Source organism: Oryzias melastigma, linkage group LG17 (genome assembly GCF_002922805.2).
Source record: "Oryzias melastigma strain HK-1 linkage group LG17, ASM292280v2, whole genome shotgun sequence".
Taxonomy (NCBI): Eukaryota; Metazoa; Chordata; class Actinopteri; order Beloniformes; family Adrianichthyidae; genus Oryzias; species Oryzias melastigma.
In genome coordinates this window covers 30,066,033-30,075,059 of record NC_050528.1, presented here as the reverse complement: position 1 = coordinate 30,075,059, position 9,027 = coordinate 30,066,033, and positions in this window count along the sequence as shown.

Below are 9,027 nucleotides of genomic sequence, written 5' to 3'. Positions count from 1 at the left end.
AAAGAAACTGTAGCTGCCTGGCATATGTTAAAAAAGTATTTATCTAATTTTAATTCTCAAGACTTAAAAAAATATTTTTAATTTTTTTAAACGTAAAAATAACTTTCCGTAGCCGGGAGTCAAACTCGCTACCTATGCAGTGGGAGGCAGCGTTGCTGTCAATTGAGCTAATGTGCGTTGAAAGTCCCGGACGGTGGATAAGTCCACATCTTTCTCCGGTGTTTGACATTCCTTAATTCCTATTGTTAAGGGTTTAAAATAAGGAAAAGAAACTGTATTTTTTAATAGCGAGTCCCTGGAAAAACTAACTATTTAAAATATCGCTGAAATAAAAATGAATTGGGAAACTGCAGTCAATCGACTCGTGTCCTCCAAATCCTCTACCGACGTAAATAACATTTCCTCTGGATTAATCAGCCTCCTCTCTACATGATCCTCTGAATGAACATGTCATTTTGGTTTCTGAGTGGTGAAAACGTGACGTCTCTAACGTGAATGTTCTCTAAATGTTCATGAGGAACTCATATTTGATCATCTTTCACTTTAAAAAGGGGCGGAGACCGCAGAGAACTCTAAGTTTCCTGAAGAAAACCTGCTACCGACCAGGTTTCGTTCACAGACTCAGTTACCATAGTGATTGATTCTGAGTTCATCCTAACCCGCTTCTTGGAACGGGCTTGGTTTCGCCCACTCTCCCGGGTTTGAGTTATCCCTCTTTCTGGAACCGAAAACTCAGAGTTTTACTGAATTTGGAGTTCACGAACTCAGAGTTCCAACAAAACCTGCTTCTTGAAACGGGCCCCTGGGGTCATCTGGACTCAGGTTGTGGATTCAATCTGAAAAATGAGCACAACACAAACTGTTTACACAGGGTTCACAACACTTTTTTTCACTGAAACAATTTCAGACACCTTTGTAAACATCTTACAAATTTTTCTGTCAATTGACACAATCTGGAGTTTTTTTGTTTTGAATTTCCGAGGTGGGACTCGAACCCACGATCTTCTGAACAGCAGCAAGAGGCCCCCCTCTCTCTCTCCTCCGCCCCCCACAGAGAATGAATGAATGAATGCCTTTATTGTCATTGTAGATGCTACAATGAAATTTAGGTACAGCTCACACCATTGTGGACAAAAAATATACAACACGCAAACAGGAAAAGTAACTAGAAAAATTGCATTACCTCCGATAATGCATGTGTGAATGCATTATCGGATTGTGTAAAGTTGTGTTAAATTTGTGTGACTTGTGTACTTGTAATAATGTGTAGTAAAAGCATGAATTTCCTGAACATGCTGGATGTGTAAAATTGATTAAAATGCTGAATTTGCTTAAAATTTGCACAAATTTGTGTAAAATTGTGTAAAGTTGTGTTAAATTGTGTAGTTTTGTGTAACTTGCATGAATTTTAACAATCCTGGAAGTACAAGCATGAATTTCTGGACATGCTGAATGTTTTAAATTGCTTAAATTGCATAAAGTGTGTAATTTGCAGGAATTTGTAAAAAAAATCCTATTAGTTATAATGGGGCTGAAAAAACGCACAAATTGTGCAACTACGCAAAAACTGTAAAGTGCACAACTACTAATAATACAAGCAGTAATGTCCTTAACGAGCTGAACGTTTTGATACCAAGATTGTGTAAATCGCATAAAGTGTGCTTGAGTTTTTACGTGTCAAAAAACGTACGGAAGAAAACGTAAATGAAGAATCTCAATAGTGTGAATGCATTGGATGCATTCACACAATAAAATACAAAATAAATAGAAGGAAGACACCTAACTATACAGATATGTGCAGAACGGCAACTCAGTCTTCTCTGTTCCAAATGTTCCAAATGTTCCAATTGTTCCGATTTCTCCACCAATCAAATGGTCGGATTTGTTCCGATTACAAGTATCAAACCTTTGGCGTCCAATCCGAGAGACGGATTTTGTTCCGATTTCTGGACGGCGCCCCTGTCCTTCACTGACATGGCAGCCGTCTTCCCCCGTCGGACGTAAGTGCCGTTTCTCCTTTATTTTAACGAGAAATAGTTGGTTTTAAATTTCGAAATGTTATTGATATGCTTGGGGAAGAGTTAGTTTACTATTTTGTGGTGGGTTTTTAGTAAAAAATGTTTTATTAGATTGTAAAACAGTCGTTTTTTTGCTTCGTTTTTTTCATGCTAGTTTCTCGTCTTTTTATGCTCGCTTTAAAATGTGTTTTCATCACTGTCTGGATTAGTTATTTACTTATGCTCACTCGGGAATAGTTATTTCATTATTTTATGGTGGCTTTTTAGTAATAAATGTTTTATTAGATTGTAAAACAATCGTTTTTTTATGCTAGTTTCTCGTCTTTTTAAGCTAGCTTTAAAATGTGTTTTTATCACTTTCTGAATTATCTTAACAGGTGCTGATGCTTATAAGATGATAATAAGAAAATTTGCTTTGTTACAGAGTAATCCATGACCACGATCTGCATAGAGATCACCCGTCTTTCTTAGAGTTGTATTCTCAGTCAAAATGCTGAACCTGCAATGACATTTTCTTCTGTTTTCCCACAGAAAATTATTTGCAAAGCATTAAAAGAATGGCTGTAAGTTAAATCCTCTTTTATAATGTTCATAACTTTTTTATTTTTTCAACATTTGGGTTTTTTTTTTCAATTGTCTTTGCTTTGTTTAGAGTGAACACGCTCAACAAGGTGATGTGTCTGAGATTTATTTCTTCTAGTTTAAAGTGTGACGGGTTTTAACAGACCTTTTGGACCTGCAGGACGGCCTCATCCGGTACTCCTCCGCCTATCCTGACTTTGTGGAGGCGGTCAGGTTCCACCAGGCGTTTGAGGAGGCACGGGTGAGGTCACTTCAGCCTGGGCAGGAGGGACAGGCCCTTGTTGGCTTTGGGGATTTTAAATCCGAGACCCTGCAGAGCCTGTACGAGTCCGAGGACCCCAAGAAGATCCGGTACGTAATCACTGAGAATCATAACGCAGTTTGTCATCAGTATGAGATGATGGACCTTTTTAGCTTTAACTGACAAGAACACATTATGAGAACATGGAGAAGAGCAGTGCTTGATCTTATATTAATCAGGTAAACCTGTGTCCCCTCACTGTAATTTCTATTTATTTCATTTATCAGTTTTGTCAACTACTTACGGAGGAAGGTTCCTGCGCCAGGAACACAGATGGAGAACGCCATACGCTTCATCAAGGCCAGAGACAAGCAAAAAGCTGCCGCTGTATCATCTGCGCCTGCTGGATCTGCGTCTGCATCTGCTGCTGCTGGATCTGCGTCTGCATCTGCTGCTGTTGCCGCCGCCATTCCATCTACCAGCAGCAGCAGCTCTGCATCAGCATCAGCTCCACCAGGCGTGGCAGCTACAGCAGCTCATAGGTATGATGTTTTAGTCTTAAAGCTGTTCACTGCACTTTGTTTACCTCTGTTCTTTTAAATTCACTTTTAACATCTTTTTTTGTTTTTAGATTCACTGCTTTTGTCTCTGGCCGGCGTTCTCTGTCTGTGGTGGAAATGCAGGGTGAAGTCAAGAAGCTTGTGGGCAAGCCTGCATTTCCAGGTATGTTAGACATGAACAGTCAGAGCAGAGTGGATGCCTTCATGTGATTAACGATTTAATGTGTTACTGTGGTGTGTCCAGCCTCCTCCAGACCAGCTTCTTCCTCTGCAGCATCCGAGGAGCCCACGGATGAAGAGCTGGTCAGCGCTGTGGTTGACATAGAGTGTGAGTACCAGAACAGATGCATTCATATGTCATGTTGGACAAGTCGATGTGTCGGCTGTTGATAATTCGCTGTTTTTCTTCTGTTTGAAAATAACTTTGCGATGGGAGATGAACTGGAAACAGAACAGTAAGTTTGGTTTAAACTTTGCCTGGGTCTAGGTGCTGATTCTCCCTGAACACAATTTCAGCTTGATCAGAACTAATTACGTGCTGCTGAACACCAACCCTCTCTCCTATTGCAGTCACGTCTTTCTTCTTTTAGCATCTGTCCTTCATTCAATACCAAATGTTAGCTTTTCATCTAATCAACCTCTAATAGCTTCTGCATTCAAACTAAACTCATTCACTTTTAGTTGAGCATGTCTGACTCACTAATTTGGTTTGTTTATTTTATGTGTTTTTAATTCAAAATCTGTTTTACTGTTTCAGCCTCACACGTACAGGCTCCTCCTTCTGCTCCTGGCGCTCCACCTCCTCCCCCGGATGTTGTGGCTGAGGAGCAGCCAGCTCCAGCCGGTGTCCCTCCTCCTCCGTCTGCTGGCAATGCTGAGGTGATGTGACAGTAGATGCAGCTTTTTGTTTCCCTGTGTCTCTAACAGCAGTCATTCACGAAAGTTCCTTCACGTTCTCTCTTCAGTTGCTGCCCGAGTCCTGGCGAGCAGCTCTCACTGCGGAGCAGCAGCAGTGGATTGGGCGGGTGCTGTTCTCCAGGGACGACTCTGGGAAGTCTAGGCTCACCACTGAGCTGAATCTGTGGTGGAACCCTCCCCAACCCCGCCCAATCTACAACCAACCTCCCGCATCCCCTAACTTCTTCTTCGCATGTCGGCTGTTCCTGTGGATGCCTCACAGGATCTGGTGTCTGCAGCTGACATGCCCCCAGCCTTTGTGTGACGGGTCTCTGACAAAGGCTGGGTTGTACAGGACCATCCGGAGGGTCCTGGACATCGACGGCTGGTACCTCATGGCCACCGAGTACCTGGAGTGCCGTCGGTGTAAGAAGAAGGTCGGGGGGTGGTCACAGGGGATCATAAGGCAGCTGGCCCCCACCTACAGCTGCCAGTTTCCAGCTGTACTCACGTACAAGTAAGAGGCAACACTGAGCCACATGTTAGCCTGTGTGTAAAACTTTGATTACATGTTTGTATTTTGTGTTTGTGTCGATGCAGGCTGTCCTGTGACCAGAGGGTGATTGCACAGCTCAGGTCTCGCACGTTGGGCAACAGTGCTAACCGGCTGTACAACACCCTGCGGGAGCAGCACTCCGACTCCTGGATGCGGAGAGCGGTCCACTACCTTGGCGTCTGCGAGCAGTTCCTGGCCTTGGGCAGCGTGAGGGGGCAGTTTCCACCACCTCCACCTATGCCCCCTCTGCCGTCACCCGTCTGGCTGCTGACGGTGTACGGCTATGACGTCCTGACGCGGCTGGATGAGTACAAAGCCAGGATCACGTCCACCTTCGGGTCCATCCTGAAGATGGACTCCACCAAGAAGGTTTGGGAGTGTTTTCTATTGTGGATTCTGACACAGCAGTCTTAGTCTGTTCTAAGGAAACATCTCCATTAAAAAAAAACATCCATGTTCAGGTGACGAAGAAGCTCGCAGGAGCCGCCTCTGACTCGGCCGTCTGGGCCACCAACGTCGGCAACGAGCATGGTCAGGTCCTCATGAGCGTCCTTACCTGCTCTGAGGGTGCTGAGGGCCTGTCCAGGATGGCGACCGGGCTCATGAGGCGGTATGGACTCGCCAAGGTTCCTCCCCCCCAGCTCAATCTACGTGGACCGGGACTGCTGCAGTTGAGACGGCGTGTCCAAAACAGCTGCCTTGTTTTCGGTACAAATTCAACTTTGCGATGATGATGTTATTACAGCTGACGTGTCAGACACAGTTCTGTCCTAATAGTCTGTGGGTGTTTATCGTTTAGGAGTGGGAGCGACTGGTGGTTCGACTGGACATCTGGCACCTGATGCGACGCTTTGCATCAGGTGTCACCACTGAGAGCCACCAGCTCTATCCCACCTTCATGAGGCAGCTGTCTCACTGCATCTTTGAGGTGGACTCCGGAGATGCCCGCCGTCTCACTCAGGCCAAGCGGTCCGAGCTGGAGGGGAAGCACGGGATGGTCGGCCTGACGGACGCGGATGTTATCCAGAGGGTGTCCAAGGAGGAGTGGCGGCTCCACTGTCGTCGCCGGACACGTGGAGCGGAGGAGACGGCGCTCCACATCCAGGACCTTCTGGACACCTTCAACGGCCCGGCAGGACGCAACACCCAGGACATCCCGTTGCTGGACGCTCTCCGCATCCAGGACATCTGGAGCACCCAGAGGCGGCACCTCAGCTGCATCCAGGACTGGCCGGGGTGCAGCTCTACACCGAGACTGGCAGGCTGACTAAAGGCGGGGTCAGCCTCTCAGTTTATTGCTGCGCGAGAGGCTTCACGTCTCTGGAGTCCTTCCACCTCCAGCGGTTCATCCCAGGTAAACGCCTGAGCCGTTCTGTTTGACTTATATGCAGTTTCCCGGCTGTAAAGCTAACTTCCGATGTTAGCGCGGTTCCCTCAGGGACGTCTGCAAGACCCAGATATTTCCAGGCGTTCCGGATCGATGGACTGGTGAGGTGGAATGAGGACGTGTGGTGGAACGAGGACCGCGCAGCTGCAGCTGCACCTCCACCTGCAGCTGAGGATCATCTGCCGCCTATGCACTCCTACAGTGACCACCTCAAGCACGCCCTTAACCAGAAGAGCCAGAGGGTGCTTGGTCATCATCTGGCTAAGGATTTCACCAAGCCTGCTGCGTACACAGGTAAACAGTCACAACTGAGGCGAGAGGTGTAGATCTGACTTCATATCGATCAACCAAAATTACCTAAGCTCTCCTTCTTCACTGCAGGGCAACTCATTTTGGTGGAGGACCTGTTCCAGCAGACAGGTAGCGTGCCTGAGGGTGTCAGCGGGGACCCAGACGCTCCGGACGAGGCTGCTGCTGTCAACGCTCTGCAAGAAGAGGATGAGGGCATGGAGGAGGATGAAGACCCCACCATCTCCGGGCTGGTCCTCCTCTCCTCTGACGCAGCAGCCCACTCAGGTGACCCAGCTGACACAGACAGGTCTGAGCCATCCGGTCATCAGGTGTTGGTCGCCATGGTAACGGTGTAAGTGCTGGAGTGAGTCCTGGTGTTGGTCGCCATGGTAATGATGTAAATGCTAGAGTGACTCCAGGTGTTTGTCACCCAGGTAACAATGTAAGTGTTGGAGTGAGCAAAGGTGTTTGTCACCATGGTAATGGTGTAAACGCTGGAATCAGTCCAGGTGTTTCTCGCCATGGCAACGGGGTAAATGCTGAAGTGAGTCCGGGTATTGGTCCCCATGGTAACGGTGTAAGTGCTGGAATCAGTCCAGGTGTTTGTCGCCATGGTAACGGTCTAAGTGCTGGAGTGAGTCCAGGTGTTGGTCGCCATGGTAACGGTGTAAGTGCTGGAGTGAGTAAAGGTGTTGGTCGCCATGCTAACGGTGTAAACGCTAGAGTGAGTCCAGGTGCTGGTCGCCATGGTAAGGTATGTAAGTGCTGGAGTGAGTCCAGGTGTTGGTTGCCTTGGTAACGGTGTAAGTGCTGGAGTAAGTCCAGGTGTTGGTCGCCATGGTAACGGTGTATGTGGTGTAGTGAGTCCAGGTGTTGGTCGCCTTGGTAACGGTGTAAGTGCTGGAGTAAGTCCAGGTTCTGGTCGCCATGGTAACGTGTATAAGTACTGGAGTGAGTCCAGGTGTTGGTCTCCATGGTAATGGTTTAAGTGCTGGAGTGAGTCCAGTTGTTGGTCGCCATGGTAACACTGTAAGTGCTGGAGCGTGTCCAGGTGCTGGTCGCCATGGTAACGGTGTAAGTGCTGGAATCAGTCCAGGTGTTGGTCGCCATGGTAATGGTATAAGTGGTGGAGTGTGTCCAGGTGTTGGTCGCCATGGTAACGGTATAAGTGGTGGAGTGAGTCCAGGTGTTGGTCGCCATGGTAACGGTGTAAGTGCTGGAGCGTGTCCAGGTGTTGGTTGCCATGGTAACGGTATAAGTGGTGGAGTGAGTCCAGGTGTTGGTCGCCATGGTAACGGTGTAAGTGCTGGAGTAAGTCCTGGTTTTGGTCGCCATGGTAACGATGTAAATGCTGGAATGAGTCCAGGTGTTGGTTGCCATGGACACAGTGTTAATGCTAGAGTAAGTCCAGGTGTTTGTCACCCAGGTAACGGTGTAAGTGTTGGAGTGAGCAAAGGTGTATGTCACCATGGTAATGGTGTAAACGCTGGATTGAGTCTGGGGTTTCTCGCCATGGCAACAGGGTAAATGCTGGAGTGAGTCCAGGTATTGGTCGCCATGGTAACGGTGTAAGTGCTGGAGTGAGTTTAGGTGTTGGTCGCCATGGTAACTGTGTAAACGCTGAAATGACTCCAGGTGCTGGTCGCCATGGTAACGGTGTAAGTGCTGGAATCAGTCCAGGTGTTTGTCGCCATGGCAACGGTGTAAGTGCTGGAGTGAGTCCAGGTGTTGGTCGCCATGGTAACCGTGTAAGTGGTGGAGTGAGTAAAGGTGTTTGTCGCCATGGTAAAGTGTGTAAGTGCTGGAGTGAGTCCAGGTGTTGGTCGCCATGGTAACGGTGTAAGTGCTGGAGTGAGTCCAGGTGCTGGTCGCCATGGTAACAGTGTTAATGCTAGAGTGAGTCCAGGTGTTGGTCACCCAGGTAACGGTGTAAGTGTTGGAGTGACCAAAGGTGTTTGTCACCATGGTAATGGTGTAAACGCTGGAATGAGTCCAAGTGTTTCTCGCCATGGCAACGGGGTAAATGCTGGAGTGAGTCCAGGTATTGGTCGCCATGGTAACGGTGTTAATGCTAGAGTGAGTCCAAGTGTTGGTCACCCAGTTAACGGTGTAAGTGTTGGAGTGAGCAAAGGTGTTTGTCGCCATGGTAAAGGTGTAAGTGCTGGAATCAGTCTAGGTGTTTTCGCCATGGCAACAGTGTAAACGATGGATTCAGTCCAGGTGTTGGTCGCCATGGTAACGGTTTAAGTCCTGGAGTGAGTCCAGGTGTTGGTCGCCATGGTAGCGGTGTAAATGCTGTAGTAAGTCCAGGTGTTTGTCGCAGTGGTTAGGGTGTAAATGCTGGTGTGAGTCCAGGTGGTGGTTGCCTTGGTAACAGTGAAAGTGCTGGACTGAGTCCAGGTGTTGGTCGCCATGGTAACGGTGTAAACGGTGGTGTGAGTCCAGGTGTTTGTCACCATGGTAACTAGGGGTGTTGCGGATCACGGATTATCCGT